This window comes from Diabrotica undecimpunctata, unplaced genomic scaffold, assembly GCF_040954645.1.
Source record: "Diabrotica undecimpunctata isolate CICGRU unplaced genomic scaffold, icDiaUnde3 ctg00000592.1, whole genome shotgun sequence".
Classification (NCBI taxonomy): Eukaryota; Metazoa; Arthropoda; class Insecta; order Coleoptera; family Chrysomelidae; genus Diabrotica; species Diabrotica undecimpunctata.
This window is the reverse complement of record NW_027311898.1, coordinates 914391-932147: the sequence shown is the minus strand read 5'-3', so window position 1 is coordinate 932147 and position 17757 is coordinate 914391. Positions and strand designations below refer to the sequence as shown.

Here is a 17757-nt window from a genome sequence, read left to right as displayed (position 1 = left end):
ATACTCCTTTACAAGTTAACAAATTAAATGTATCATTATCTAATTGACTAAATTCTCGTTTTAAAATCTTCTTTTCAGATGTGTCTAAAAGTGATGCCAATTCATCGAGTGAAGCTCCCATAAATCTAAGTGAATCAATAAATCGTAATTTAATTTGATGTTCGTCAAATTGTAATGTAAATGAAATAAATTTTTCTTTATTAATGGGAAGTAAGCTCAAGTGCCCATGCTTGCAAAGATCTATAATCATAAAATGCGAGTCGTAGCCACTAAAATTATGAAATACAATGGGAACGACAAACAATTTTTTAAAGTTCAAATTACATGCTTGGTGCGCAAATCCCCGTACTTGTCCCGTAAAATTATCGTGATCTACAACAATTGTATCTGTAGCCAAAAAGCGTTTCTCACAAATATGACAAACAGTTGCTCCATTTGAGCTAGGCTTTTCGACGATAGGTACAATTGTCTTTATTTTGGAATTTACAAATTTGGAAATTTCGGCCATTTCTTTTGCGAACCACTCCATGCAATTTTCACCTCTATAGCTATTAAAATAAGATAAACTATCATCGTAAGCACATTTCAAATAATAACCTGCACTAAAAGGTACATGTTTCTGATATTTTGCTGTTTTACTCACTGTGACATTGGAATCTGTAAAATTATGTAATTGACATTCAAAATCGGCATAAACTATAAACGGAGTTGTTTGTTTGTATGTAAAATTGCGAAAAGCCACATGGTCATATTTGGGAACAGTCATTTTACATTTATTCACATCTGAACACATTTCTTCGTGCTCTGCTAGTTTGCTGTCACTGCTAAAATAGTTTAAACAACGATCGCAAATATATTTTTTACGTGTGTCTTTGTTTAATTGCGATTTTACTAATTTTCCTAAATCTTTTATCCAACAATAATGAAGGCGTATTTCAGTCTGATCATCATCTTCTGGAGGAGCATCGTAATCGTTTAATTTTGGAAAATATTTATCTTGTACTAGCAGCAAATTAACATGCTTTTCCATCTTTTGCGGTGTCAGTCTGGCAGGTATTACTTCGTAAAATTGTTTGTCCTTAACTACATTTAATTCTAAGACAAAAACATTAACTGATATGGCGTTTGATTTTTCGAATTTGGAAATTTGGTTTAATGGCATTGGGCTTTCTAATTTGTCCGTTTGCAAAACAGTAGAATAATGTGGATATTTGGATACTCTTTGTGGATCCTTAGTAACTGGATACAGAGCGCTAACAATCGACCAATAAAAACAAGCCTGATCAACGTTATGCACATTAATACAAGCCTTTTTATTGCTAATCTCTTTTGGCAAGTCAATGAACGATGAACCGTTTCCTATTTCTACTTTATTAATATTAACCTCCAATGAAATTACTTTAGATAGCGCGGCTCCCGAATCTTTTTCAGCAAATTCAGACAGCTTTGTAAAAATTTTATCCTTAACATTTTCACTAAACCAAAGATGTAAATCGGTCGATGTGTCTATAATAGCATTTTTAGTGTTAAAATATTTTAAATCTAAACTTTCGGTATCACTCGATTTTTTAATGAATTCGCCGCAAAATGTAGTATTGACTTTAAGAATTCTATTTGTTTTTAAAATAATTTTAATTTTTCTACTAAAAATAATATAACAATCATTTAGGAACTGTGTTAAGTCCTTATGCACTAAATTAACTATAACTCCAGTTTTAATTCGACTAGCAAAACACGAAATGACATTTTCCCATTTAACTCTATTGCGTAATTTTGAATTAAGCCCCAACCCAACGTACTTATTATTGAAATTTAAAATAATTTGCCTAAAATGTCCTATGTAAGTTTGCAATTTTCTAACTGTTCCTACGGATAGTCTATTGTTTTTAATTACTTTACTACATCTAAAAATTTGACTATTTAACCGTCTTGTCCAAACTTTGCGATCTCTTTCAGTGAATTTATCGAAAATTATTTTACTAAGCTTTTTAATAATGTGCATCAAATCATCAGACTGTTTAATCACTTGTTTTATATGCATGGCTACTCACACCAACAAACAATAAGAAAAAATCACTTACCTTATTCAACTATCTTAAAGGATGCTAGGAGTCTGCTTTTTCCAATATCAACTTCCCCTTCGTATATCAGCGAATAGTTTCCGCTGTTGAGGTCCGTTATTGCTGCTTGGTAGGCTTTGGTTACCCGCTGTGGTAAGAAAACAACTTCAGCGCCCAAATCCAGCAGAACTGTATCCCCAAATTGTGTTGTTACCACCTTTGCACTGTGAATGGTAAATTTTTCTCCAATTTGCAGATCTTTAAGTTTTTTTATTGGCTTACGTTCTGCAACCAAGGATGAATTATTTAGTTTTGATAGATCCATCTACAACAATAGAACAAACTATAGTTTTTCCGCTTAACGTGAATGGAGAGATGCATTACATACTCGGCAATAGAGAAGAACCATATACTACAAGAAATCGAAATATGAACAGCGGAGAATACTTCTTATAAAAAATAGCAGACGTGAAATATTTTACAACACCCAAATAGATAAAAAGGACATAATAAATACAAAAACAGTATACATTTTTCATAAAATACTGCATGAAATACGACCAGAGAGATGTACAATTCTCATAAAATACAATGATAAAAAGGACATAATAAATACATAGAAATATACATTTTTCATAAAATACTGCATGAAATACGAACAGAGAGATGTACAATTCTCATAAAATACAATGATAAAAAGGACATAATAAATACATAGAAATATACAAAAGATAAAAATGTAAGTCACTGCACACCGTATTGACTACTGCGAACTTGTTGTTGTTGTATGTTTGCGATGCGAACTGTGACACCGTATGCGCTCCTCGGTCTTTTAAAGAACAGAGCAGCATATCGCCCCTTGCGAGCCCAAGTTGCGTCAACCTAATGCGCCTACGGTACCATCAACTGATTCGTTTCATTGATAAGCAACACCTTGTGTTCTAGAAATGCTCATATTTATATATTTATTTTTATTTCTTCAACTAATTTTTATGGTATACAATAAATAGATATTGCGGTAAGCGCATCGTTGTTATCAATTTAGAATTTTGTTAATGTGGTTGCTGATATCATCATACATTTTACAAAATGTAGCAACTGCGGTTTTCTTTCCGGTGTACTTGTTTTTCCAATGATTAAAATAAAATTTGTTATCACACTTGTTTACGTGTTTTGAATTATGCGGTACCGCGTTATCACGAGGCTTCATCCTGTTTGCTAACAAATGCACTATTTTAACATATTATTATATTTTAAATATTTCAGTATATAATTCTGTTTTTGTGAATTTTGTATAAATAACTATAGTACCAATTTTTGGATATTAGTATAAATCAAGATGCTGGTCTGTTTACATGTCTTATTGTTGCTCTCTGTATCTGTGTGTGCACAGAATAGCACTCTGGAGTATGCTAGTTCTTTTCTTAAACGTTTCGGATATCTAAATACATCAAATAATGCTCTTTCTAGTATAGATATGGCCCTAGTTGCCTTTCAGCAAAAATACAATCTTCCTGTGACTGGAACATTAAATAATGATACTATAAATATGATGATGAATAAGCCTCGATGTTCTGTTGGCGACAATAACTATGCCATTCGTTCGAAGTGGAATAAAACGACTTTACGCTGGTATTTCCCTCAGGCTATTAGTAATCCCGATTATATAAATCTTGCTGCAGAAGCTTTCGCTAGATGGGAGACAATATCTAATTTAAAGTTTAAACAAGTAATAATACCTTCTCCGAGGCCTGATATTACTATAACTGTGGTACCAGATACTCATAATTTTCGAGCAAGTTGTCAAGGAACCTCTAAATGTTCATTTAATTTCGATGGTCCTGGAAAAGTATTGGCTCACGCATACTTTCCAAGCGCACACGGAGAGTGTACCGAAATTCATCTTGATGTTAGTGAACGATGGTATGTAGGAAATGGCAGCGCTCCCAATGGTGAAGTCAATTTTTTGGCTGTCCTAATGCATGAAATTGGTCATTCTCTCGGACTAGCACACAGTACTATTGATTCGTCTATTATGTATCCTTGGTATCAACAAGATGTACCACCTTTTGGTGATGATAATAAAAAAGGCAATGAGTATTCTATATGGACCAAAAACAACACCCTCTTACATACCAACAACAACACCAGTTACGCTAGCACAAACACCACTTTCTCACAACAAGAACCATATGTCGAAAACATCTACCATCAAACACAGGACCTCTTTGCCAACAACAACAACCACACCTGCAATACAAAACATATTATGTCTAATTCCGTATCCAGATTTCATGTTTCTAGCTACTTCTCCTCAGTTTCCAAATTATAGAATGTACGTTGGATATGGTCCGTATATATGGAAGTTTGATTTAAATGAGATGCGCCTTCCAAAACATCCCGAATTAATTACCGATTATCTCCCTAAAGAGTTGAGGTCTACGCACGTTTCACATGTTTTTCAGAATTCCGAGGGACACTTAGTAACTATACGCAATAATCAGTATTACGCTGCATCTTTCCCCAATTTAAAAATTCAAAAACGTTTTATGTTTCCTTCTATACCTGCGAGAACCAAAATAAATGCATTATTTCAAACAAACAGCGGTCAAACGTATTTATTATACAATGATGATTCTTATATTGAATTTAATGAAGCTGGAGATGTCTTAAACCGTGGACCCATGAATTATCTCTTACCCGGACTACCAGATACAATAACATCAGCATTCCGCTATACTGATGGGTTTATTTACTTTTTTCAGAACAACACCTATTATAAGTACAGCGAATACACACGTAAAGTTGTAGCAGCAGGAACGTTTAGCTGGGAACTTTTTGGGATACCCTGCTCCAATGACGGGTTATTAAAACAATTAAGAACTTTGTTAAACAAAATTGTAACTGTATACGAATAAAAATGCTCCGTTTATGATGTTGTTGTTTTATTTAAATTCCATTACTCTGTATGTATGTTAAGCAACGTCTTGCGTCGAATGTTACGTCAATTCACGTGACATTTGACGCAGGACGTGACATTTATGTGACATCTTACGTTCTGCGTCAAATGTCACATAAATGTCACGTCCTGCGTTGAATGTCACGTCAATTCACGTTCTGCGTCGAATGTCACGTCAATTCACGTGACATTTCACGTCCTGCGTCAAATGTCACGTCCTACGTCGAATGTCACGTCATTTCACGGGACATTTTCACGTCACGTGGTCACGTCCTGCGTCGAAGGTGACATCCAACGCTTTGACACCTCATACGTCAACATCAGACCAATAGCAACGAAGATACGTTTTAGCGCCCATTTGGCAACGCCGCCATCTTTGTTTTTTGTGTCCCTGCCTTCTCCCCGTTCCAACGAGCCCTCGTACGCCCCGATCGGACCAATAGAAACAAAGATATGACGTAATGACCTTTTGGCATGCTCCGATGCGCACGGCACATACTGCGTTCAACCCCATTTTTCATCCCCTTTCCAACGAGCCCTCGTACGTCATCCTACGTTAAGCCGTTTGGAACTTACGACCGGGGGTTGCGATTTTAGGGGTTGCGATTTTAGGGGTTGCGATTTAGGGGTTGCGCCAGGAAATAGGTAGTATATCTACTGATATTCGATGAGTAATTCGTAAACGAATTCTAAGTTTCCTATAAGAGGTCTAAATTCATTGAAAAGAGGAATATCGGCTTTGAATTCTGCTGTGCTATTGCCGTTGCAGGTGATAATAGGGGTATTACAATAAAAGATTTTATTTGGAAAATATTTTTCTGCCACGAAGGGGCGAAGGAAATGTTTCAAATTAACTTGTTGTTCGAAAAGAGAATGATTTATGACTAGAGATGTAGGTTCTTCAATAGATTTTGGATTTTTTAATAGAAGGAGGGTTCTTAATTCAGAGTGAGAATTAGATATTAGGATAGTAATAGCTGTTATTTCGTTTTGGTATATCAAGACCAGCTTGGTAGTTTGATCGATATTAGGATCAGAATTTATTTTTAAATTAAGTCGCATTTTAATAAGTTTTAACCTGTCTAAAAATTCTGTTATTGATTCATTTCTATTTTTACTTAAATATATAAATTGTTGTATTACATGCCTGTCAACTTTATCTCAGAATTTTTCGCGGAGAGCTGTTTTTATTTGGGGCCAAGTATTCAAATCTGGGCGGCATAACAAAAAGTCTCCAGCCTCGTCAACATTTTTAGAACATATAGCAGCGAAAACAAATTCACTTAGGCTATTGTCTGTTGTGTTTCCATATCTATTAACAAATTTATCCGTTGCACTTTGAAACGATTCTAAGTGTTCGCTTCTCCCAGAAAAGGGACGAAGGGTATTTGCAATTTCTTTAGCAGCAATGATTGTTGCCATTTCGGAATTTATATTTAAATTATTTAAAGATTCAGTTAAATGATTAATTTTTCATAAAATTTTATAAAGGATATAAAATAGTCTTATATATATATATATATATATATATATATATATATATATATATATATATATATATATATATATATATATATATATATATATATCTATATATATATATATATATATATATATATATAATCCATATATATATATATATATATATATATATATATATATATATATATATATATATATATATATATATATATATATATATATATATATATCTATATATATATATATATATATATATATATATATATATATATATAATCCATATATATATATATATATATATATATATATATATGGATTAAGGAAATTCGTTTTCTGTTATAGAAAAATTTTACCTTTTTACCAAAATAAAACTTTAAAAATAAACTTAATATAAAGTAGTCTTTTTACGAAGTTAGTAAAATATTAAAAATATATGGATTTAGGAAATTCGTTTTCTGTGATAGAAAAAATTTACTTTTTTACCAAAATAAAACTTTAAATAAAATTTTCTCAACTATGATTTTCTTTAAAATTCACTTGAAAAAATTAAAAGAAAGGAAAACGAAGGAAATAGTTGCTCAACACTTACTTGTTTTTTGTTCAGAGGTTCTATTTCTTGGTTCTCGTCGTCCAGGTAAATTGGTTGGGACCAAAGGCGAAAACAGTTCTTCGTCTCAGCTTTCGCTCCTGGATCCTACCGACTGCGCCAATTTTGTTTTTCTTTTTAGAAAACTTTTTTTTAAAAACTTTTATTCACAAAATAACTTGCAACTAATGATTACAATCTCAACTACTAGTTTGGAAGAGACTTCAGCAATGTCTCCTATTTTAGTTTATGGTTCTTTTATATAAAATATTATCATTACAAATAAATATAAATATCGTTAAAGTTAAATATGGGGAAAGTACAATTAGAAAACAACATAATTTTAAATATTTACAATTGGTAGAAATCTCATTATAATCAAATATAGGATAAGTACAACTAAAAGTAAAAATATATATTGGGAATTTTATATATTATAACTCGTGTTAAGCCGTGACATCATTTAAAAATAATATTTTGTGGCTTTCACGCTCAACCATGCGAAAGCGCTTCTTCTGCGTCTTAGACATTTTCGGTGGCTGCTCCCGAATAATATTCTTAAATAATGCCCCAGATTTAATGTAGGGCAAAGGTGACTCGTGCCATTCATCATCATCCCAGCACTCATCCACAAACGGATCGGCCGCAGGATGTTACAAATCCCCACAACTGCCTAAGCCACCCGTCTGTTGGGGCTCATCACCTATCAAGTGTAGAGACAAGTATCTACGCTTTATGTGCGGCAGTGGGGATGCGTGCCATTCATCATCCCAACACCCATCGACAACCTCTGACACAATGTGCAGGGGTGCACACCAACCACCCACGCCTCTACAAGCAACGGTTGTAATAACACACGGCCATTATCTACAATAACAAAAGAGATAACTAAGTACAATTTGTATACATACAAAAAAAAACTAGGTGATAAAATCAGAATGTCATTAGAACCCCCAGGGTAACGTGTATATTCTGTTATTTTCTGGTAATGGTCTACGTTTGTTATAGTCCATGCTGAATGTTTTCTAAATTCTCTGCAGTTACTATATTGTTAGTATGTACTATGTCTCTACATATTTGATTATAATATAAAACAGTATTTTCTAATTTTTCAGTAATTATATTAACCAGAACGTTGCGATTTAGATAAACAGAATTTTCATAGTTTAGTGTAAACCCTTTAATTTTAGTCAGTTCGCAACCTAGCTTTGTCTCAGAAGTGTAAGACTTTGGACCCGTGGAGAAAAATTCAATGATATAGTCATCAACCGGTAATTCGTAATCACACAACAGTTCACCAGTTTCGACAGTGTTAAGACTATCATCAATGTACACTACAGAATCCTTATCGAAACAGACAACTGCTTCGCACAGTTTATCAAGCATGATTTTTTCAGAAACTGTTCTTTCAAGCAAAATGTTACCTGTGCCATGTTGTTATCAAAGAATAAGCAGTTAGTAATATCTAGTGTGTCATCCAATAGTATCTCATACCATCGTTTGCAGTTAGTGATATATTCAGCCTGGGCCAAATTCACTCGTTGACCGAATTTACCCCATAGACTGTTTAGACAGATTTTAGCGGTTAACAAAGATTTTATACAGATCTAAATCTATCCCCATTTGCTTTTTTACAGTCAGAGCATATTCGTCGTTTGATGTACAAGTATGCGGACTACTTTCTAATTTTATTTTCATAAAGTCCTTTACGTATCCTTTAAACAACTCCTTAGTTGTTTGCTCGAAATGCCACACCTCGCTAATATTGGTGAGTTTATAGCCTTTTTCCAAAGCTTTTTCATCTCCAACCTTGTCCATGTTCCTGAAAACATTCTTTGAGAATCTGTATGAAGACACGTGTCGGGCTTGTCTTCAATGCATTGTTTGCAGAGAGGAAACAATAGCTTTGTTGTTCTTAGCGGTAATACTGGGTGATACAGCCGTCTAGGGGGGAGAATCGTGCACTGAATAAGACTAAATCACGAAAAACGATAAGCAACAGGTTTGTATATCTTAAGTGGATGGCCGACCGGATAAGTGTCATAATATTGGACTGTTGGATAGAGAGACACGACGTCTATATACCGGAGTTTTTTACCGTAAACCAGTAATTTTGTAGCATTTGTTCGGCCACCGTAAATCGGGTTGTACCCAATCGCCGTGTATGCACGGTGCTTCTCAGAAATGGATCATTGGCAAAACTCGTTGTTATCATTAAAAACAAATTTATTTCCATCAAAATCATGTGCTATTATTAAAGTAGGTACATGTATTCCATCAACAAGCATTGTTTCGTAGTCAAAAAATAGGTGTTTTTCTGTGTAAGTACATCTACGGACAAAGACATCTGTAAGACCGTTACAGGCACACGGTATGGTGCAGATGGTTGGTTGTTTGTAATTTGCTTTACACCCTGTGTTTAATTGATGGAAACGATGCAAAAACAAAAGGAAATAGACGACGAAAGTAGCAAAAACTATAGACAGTAACAAAAATACAAAATAAATGGAGAGATATCGTTAGCATTAAGAGACAACGTCTCGTTTTTATAATTGAGTATGTTTTATAGTATTTTACAGTGTTTTCATTGATGTGCGACTGCTTTTTTTTTCGTCTATAGGTGTTTTATTACTTTTTGCGTGTGCCCTCCCATGATTTTTTATGTGTTTAATGTATTTTTCATTGCTTTTTCGACTACTTTGATCAATATTTCCACCTTTTTTTAGGTGTTTTATTACTTTTTGCGTGTGGCCTTTCATGATTTTTGATGTTTTTTTATGTAGTTTTTATTGCTTTTCGACTGCTTTGATCATAGTCTTTTAATCGCTGTGTATTTATGCAATAATTGCTTTCACGTTCTGTGCCGAATGTCGCATACATGTCACGTTCTGTGCATCGGAGGTATCAGAGCGGGTATCTGTAGAGTAGCAGAGACACCCCTGAGCATACCGGAGGCACACAGAGACACACAGAGACACCCAGAGCACGTGTTATATCTCACATCACGTTCTACGTTAAATATCACGTTCTGCGACGAATACCACGTTCTGTTAGGCTTAGTACGAAAAAAATAGACTGTGAATATTTATCATTGACAGACGTTAAAGCCGTACCCCAACCCCTTTATTGTATTATATATACCATTAGACGCCTGTATGGGGGGCGCCTGTGTTTATCCAATAATTGCTACCTTATCCATCCACACACCTTATCTCGACAGACAACTCTGCCACCCTATCCCGACACATCGCCCTGCGGTTTGGCGCCAACCGCAATTTTGGTGCCAAGATACCCTGGTGTCAAGTGACACACATCTACTTTTCAATAATAAGACTGAATTTAAAACTTTTTGGCAAATTCATTATTGAAATAAATAAATATCTAAACAGCACGTGCAGGTCTTAAAAAATATAGCGCATGCGTAGATACGCAGCGTATTTGGTTAACATAATAGACGAGCGTTTTATTTTTCACGCCTGTTGGCGGAAAGAGTACAGTTATAGTCAGTAATAAAATGGATTTAGTTCAAGTCGGATGTGTTGCTGCACTTTGTTTAGTGTTAAAAAAACGAAAAACCAAAAAAAGAATTCGTCGTTGGTGGGTTCATCCTGTTATTAGTAGCAGACTCCAGACAGGGCAATTTCATTTAAAATTTTGCGAACAGACAGTATCCCGAAAAATTTTTCTCATACTACCGCATGTCTGTAAAAAGTTTTGTTGAACTGCTGAAGCTTCTTCTTCAAGTGCCATCTCCGCGGCGGAGGTCGGCAATCATCATAGCTATTCGGACTTTTGAGACGGCTGCTCTGAAAAGTTCATTTGATGTACATCCGTACAACTCTCTCAGGTTGCGCAGCCATGACATTCTACGCCTCCCTATGCTTCTCTTTCCTTGGATCTTTCCCTGCATAATCAGTTGGAGCAAGGTGTATTTCTCTCCACGTGTAATATGTCCAAGATATTCTAATTTTCTTGTTTTTATTGAATTTAAAATTTCCATTTCTTTGTTCATCTTCCCAGAACCTCTTTGTTTGTGACGTGTTCTGTCCATGTTATTTTCAGAATTCTTCTGTACACCCACAGCTCAAATGATTCCAGTTTTTTCATTGATGTCGCATTCAAGGTCCAAGATTCCATTCCATAAAATAAAGTCGAAAAAACATAGCACCTCGCCAACCTAACTCTTAGTTCCAGTTTTAAATCGCTGGTACATAGAACTCTTCTCATTTTGTTGAAATTTGCTCTAGCCTTTTCTATTCTTATTTTTATCTCCTGATTGTAATCATTTGTGGAGTTAATCATTGTTGCTGAAGCTGGTAAAAAGTAAAATAACCAAGACTAAAACCAACATGCGAATTCCAATTGACCCAGCAGAATGATTAGTTATTACAATAAGGTAAATACACAAAGTAAGATAAAATTTTATTAAACTAAATTGTTATCCTTAACAAGTCGTTAAGGTAAAATAAGTAAAAGTATTAATATAAATCAATTAAAGTATCTTCCGATGCAGCTGGTGACGAAGGGACTAAATACTGTGAAGTTGATTGAGTGGATCCAGAAGGAGAGACCATAGGAGAGTAAGGCGAGGGTGATTTGGATGGACGAAGGAGACGGAGTTTCTGAGCACTGTAGTGACAGACTGCATGCAGCGCAAAGACGGGTTGAAGATACCGGCGGTTGTTGCGAGCATGAAGATGACTGCTGTGTATGCACTTGTTGAGCAGGTTGCATATAATTTAATTATTGGCTGGTATTCGGCTGATTGTTTATTTGTGGTTGTATAAAGTATAAAGAGGACTGCTATGGATATGGAGACTGTATACTGTATTGTAAAGGCTGCATATAATTTGTAAACTGGCTTGTATTATGTTGATTGTTTGTTTCATAAATATGTGTACTGGTGTATATTTGAAGCACTTCCATTGTCTTTAGTCTAAAATTATTATTAGACATTAAAAAAGCCTTATTACCCATAACGTCGTCCAATCTCTCCTGTTTTTGTAAAGCTACTAACTCCGACAATATCGCTGTGATACGTTTTAAATCTTCATCTTCCTCTAATCTTCGCTTGCGAACATTTTTCTTTAATCTATTGTTTTCGGGTTTTTCAGTGTCTGAATTTGAGTATTGCTTTCATCTATTGTTTCCGCAACTTGTTCTCTATCTTCTTTTCTCTCTTGGATGTTAAATGACGTTGGCCTCTTTTCCATATGAACCGCTAAAAATGAGAGTTGATCATACTACATATATTTTCGCTTTCTTTGTGTAGCGGCTTGTCCGCTTTTAACTTTCTTCTCTAGGGTAACTTCTCGTTAAAATTGATCACGAAGTGATTTCCACTTAGTCTGAAGTTCCTTTCCTAAAACAAAAAATATATTTTCAGATATTTAGCAACCGGATCGAACTTTTCTGCTTTGGAGTATTACTTCCATGTGGCAAAGTCAACCATTGGACAAATAGTAAAAGAAACATGCTTGGCTATATGGGAGACATTACAACCGTTAGAAATGCCTATACCAACTAAAGATAAATGGATAGAAATATCAAACAAAATGTTCATAAGGTCCAATTTTCTGCTTGGGCGCTATAGACGGTAAACACATTCGTATGATGTGTCCCAAGAATACCGGAAGTGAATACTTTAATTACAAAAAAATTTATACCATTGTCTTATTGGCCATCGCAGATTCAGATTATTGTTTCACAGCTGTAGATGTAGGGTCTTACGGAAAAGTTCAGCTTTTGGACAACTTTTGGATAGTAATCAACTTAACATACTTTTACCCCAACCACTTTCATATACTGATAGTCCCGATTATCCTTTTGTATTTATTGGTGACAAAGCTTGCGGATTAAACACTAATTTATTACGGCCATATCCAAGACGAAATCTTAGCGATAGTGATCGAGTTTTTAACTACAGGTTAACAAGAGCAAGAAGATTTGTAGAATGTATATTTGGTATATTAACCACCAAGTGGCGGATATTCCTTACACCTATTTTACTTGAACCTGACTTTACAGAACTCCTTACAAAAACCGCCTGTGTCCTTCATAACTTCGTACGAAGAAGAGACGGTTTTGATTTTAATGATACCCTAACAGATCCACTACAAGATATATCGGCCTTAGGAACTGGGGGACGATCATCGGGAATTTCAGTCAGAAATCAATTTAAATCTTATTTTGTAAGCAAAGAAGGAGAATTGGCATGGCAATATGATAAAATATAAAATTCAAGTAAAAAATACCTACCATAAAAGCAATTTTTTTTTAAATTGCATATTGTAGTTAGATAAAAAAGTAAAAAACCTCACTTAACTTATTTTTTCGTCTAGAGATAAATCGTTCCAGTTTTCAACCATTTCATTTGCAATTTCACTCCACAATTTGGCCTTTAAATCCCTATTAGAATATTCCTTTAAATGTAAATTGTAAAGCGCAGGGCGCCTTTCAATTCTACTGAACAATTTTTCTGTATCAAACATATTTAATTTGAAAAATTATTTTTTGTTGTGTCTGTACCTCTGGCGTGAAAAACGTCTCGTCTATTTGAACACATAAGAAACAATGAGTTGCATGCTAGTCCGTTTCTTTCGCCGCGTGGACAACGCAGCAGATTGTGATTGGCTGGCGTAGGATTGCGAGAGCAACGCTCGTGTATTACCGTCCATTGAAATGCATGATTCCTATTACAACGTAGAATACGCTGCGTAGCTCTCGCAGCGTATCTTACGCCCGTCTATTACCTGCCTAAACGCTTTTTTGTTGGCTTTAGACATATCAATTAACGGATAGTTCCGTATGATATTTTTATCTCCAGCATTGTGTATAATATGGGGTAGTGGCGATTCGTAAGATTCATTATCCCAACATTCATTATCATCAGACATGCCTGTGTATGAAGAATGTTGGGATAATGAATAATTATTACAACTATTCTCCAGGGTACAGGTATCTTTACTTTCCAAGATAGAGGTATCTCTACTCACCAGTGTAGAGGTATCTCTACTCTCGGTTGGTAATAATTGTTGAGACGATGAGTCATCGTCCACCCGCCACTCATTTTTATGAATGTACATGTACCGCCTCTTTATGTACCGTAGGGGTGATACACACCACTAATCGTCCCAACATTCGTCGTCCCTGAGCTGTGAAGTCTGAGGTTCATGAGCCATGATCTACAACAATACAACTCATTACATATACTATACAAAAAATCCATAGGTAATAAAATCGACAATTATTGACTAACCACAAATACTAATATCCCCAAGGTAATGTATCATCGTGTTCCCGTAATATACGCCGCTTCGTATAATTCATATAAAAAGGCTTAGATACTCTTTGTTTAGTAATAATATCTTTGGTGAGAGTATTTCTACATCTTTGATCATAATTAAAACCGTTTTATGAGTACTATTGTGAATTGCCTCGCTAATAGTAGCTGCATTCAACGATAAGGAGTTCTCATAGTATAAAGTGAAACCCTTAATTTTCATCACTTCTTGACCCTTGTTAGTTCGAAAAAAAGTAGCTTTTAGGTGCTGACGATAACCAATCGATAATATATTCATCATTACCAAGTTCGTCACTTTTATCGACGTAGACAATGCTATCAGTATCAAAATATACTGTATTATCTACCCCTAATTTATCAATCATATCGTACAGGCGTAACCGTGCGTGTGACGTTGTAAAAGCAGCGATATATATATATATATATATATATATATATATATATATATATATATATATATATATATATATATATATATATATATATATATATATATAGAAAAGGAAAAGAATGACAACGTTAGAAAACGGAGCTTTGAGGTTTATTGGGATTTGCAGCGGTGAAATAAGTGTACTCTTTTAACTAAGTTTCAAGCTTTCGAAAATGTTTATTTTCATCATCAGGAAAAACTAAAATAAAGTGCTACTGTTAGTAAAGCATCCTCGAAACCTATTAAGAGTGTAAAAGGTTATAAAAACTTACGTTATTGAGATTTGTCTTTCGTGGATGTTCTACTCACATGTGACAATTTCACGCACCAATCATTGATTAAGTCAATAATTAAATAATCTATAAATTGCATGGTGTAAAAGACTAAACTTGACAATTATTATTACTTTTAACACATAAGAAAAAGACAATTACAGCGATTTAAAACGGCCACGTGTGCCGGCCAACAGTGGAGTGTTAGGTTAAGAGTAGCTGTCATTCCTGGACATGGCAAATGACAGAACTTCTTCTTGTTTTCTTTGTCTTATGTAGTACTACTAATATTACACATCAAAATTTAACAAAGATTGTATTTAGGTTGAAAGAACAATTTTTTAAGATGAGAATATACTAAATGAAGAAACCTGGAAACTTTACAATGACTCAGATGTTGAAACATCATTGAAATGTGAATGTGTATCCAAATATAATAAGTAGGAGTAAATGGTGCTTAACTGATTAATGTCACTCCTTTTATTCATTGCGTTTGAATTTTGAGCAATGAATGCCATTTCTAAGAAGATTCTTTTTTTGTAATTGGATTCAGTAGCTAAAACTTTGACTGATTCATAATTCATTGTGTGATGTTCTTTATTTACATGTTCTGCAAGGGCAGATCTTTCCGGATATAGTCTGCTATCGCTTCGATGACTGATTAAGCGACTACCTAGGCTACGAGTGGTTTGTCCCACATATACCAAATTACAATTGTTGCAAGGAATCTGGTAAACTACGTTGGAACAATCTTTGATTTCACTTTTATCTTTGACTTTGGAATATATTGATCTTGCAGTTAATGAAGTTTTAAAGGCTATTTTTAAATTAGTGAAATCTTTAAAAAGTCTTGTCAGTCTGGGTGTTATGCTTTTTATGTATTTTAATGAAGTATATGAGCAATTGGCATTTTGTTCTCCACTTGTGACAATAATTTGCACCTCATCATTTTGGCGTGCTATGTTCGGGGTCAAACTAAATAAGATTTTGGTGACTAGGGTATGTTTTGAGTATGAATTGTCGATGAAAAGGTTAGACAGGATTTTCAGGTTCTTCTGATGGAAAGAAGGATCACTGATTGCTATGATTCTAGCTTTCATTTGCTTGAGCAAATTGATTTTTATTGAATGTCTATGATATGACCAATAGTTAAGGAAGCGTCCAGAACTATGAGGTTTTCTATGCTAGTCGATAATCAGGGAGTTGTTCTGGGTTCTGATGAACTGTATGCTTCTGGTGAACTGTAATAGAGGGTCATAACTATTAAATACATTCAAGATTTCTGTGGATCCACTTTAGGAATAGCTAGGATTAAGTCATCCACATACTTTTTTACAAAGGGAATATGAAAGGACAATTCTGGAATCACCATATCTAGTAAATGATCCATCACATAACAGGCCAAAATGGGAGAGATGGTACCTCCCATAGGAGTTCCTTGTGTTTGTCTGAACACAGTATTATTGAATGTGAAATAGGTGTTGTTAAACAAAAAGAGATAAGTTTTTTGAAGTATAACAAGCTGATATTGCAATGAGAACTAATAAAATTCCAATTGTTTTCAAAAGCTATATATATTGTTACGATAAATATCCTGGCCTAAAAATAACTGTAAAATATATTATGACTAATTCTGTTCTGTTGTAGATTTTACGAGAGCCTTCGATTAGCCGGCAGAAATTTACCTGAAATGATGAGTCAGGGGCCACGACCAGTTGAAAAACTAGTTTCAGCTGTTGACCTGCTTCTAATTTATTCGATGGCGTTCCCGTTATGTTCGAGTCTGCTATAGGGAATTCCGGAACTAACGGAGGTTTATATAAAGGAAAAATTTTATATGGAGAGGCCAGTTAATAAAGAAGATTCGCGCTCGCGATATTTATTGTTACGCTCGCCTTTTAATAAATTATGTATATTTAGTGATAAATAAATTAATATCAGTTATTGTGCTTTTTAATAAATTTAGATAAGAACCTTTTGATAAAGACATTATAAATTAAAGACATAACAATTAATAAATTCACAACAAATGGTGTCAGAACAGTGGAATACTTAAGATAAATTGCGAAAATAAATTACAAGTGAATATAAAATAAATTGTGAAAATGGCTACGATTTATGAGCTGACAGTGACTAATTTAAGAAGACATCTTGAAGACAGAGAATTAGCTTCTACCGGAAAAAAGGCTGAGTTAGTCCAACGACTAAAGAACGCTTTGCTAGAAGAAGGACTAGATCCAGAGACCTATATATTTGAAGATGCTGTCCTCTCGTCGATTTCGAAAGTTTCCGGCGACATCGCATCATTGGAGAACAAAGTTTCTGACGATATTTCGAAAGTTTCTTCTGATGTAGCCAAAGTTTCCGGCGACATCGCTTCGTTGGAAGACAAAGTTTCTAACGAGATTTCTTCGCTGGAAAGCAAAGTCTCTGCTAACATCTCTTCGGAAATCTCTAAAGTCACTTCTGAGATGTCTGCCCTCGACGATAGAATATCTTCGTTAAAAAATCAAGTTGCTGCCGATATGTTGGCCTTCGAAGAAAAGATGAAAGAAATGGAAAGGAAGATGGAGGAAACAGGGACAGCAGAGAGAGGTAACAATCCGATTACAGTGGAGATAAAAGAAGACGAGACGAAATGTAAGTTGGAGACACGGCCGAAATT

General features: G+C 34.6%; 1 pseudogene; it reads right to left on the bottom strand.

The window, feature by feature from the left end:
- Window positions 1–12174: 12174 nt before the first annotated feature.
- Window positions 12175–13578, bottom strand: LOC140431184 (uncharacterized; annotated as a pseudogene).
- Window positions 13579–17757: the final 4179 nt, after the last annotated feature.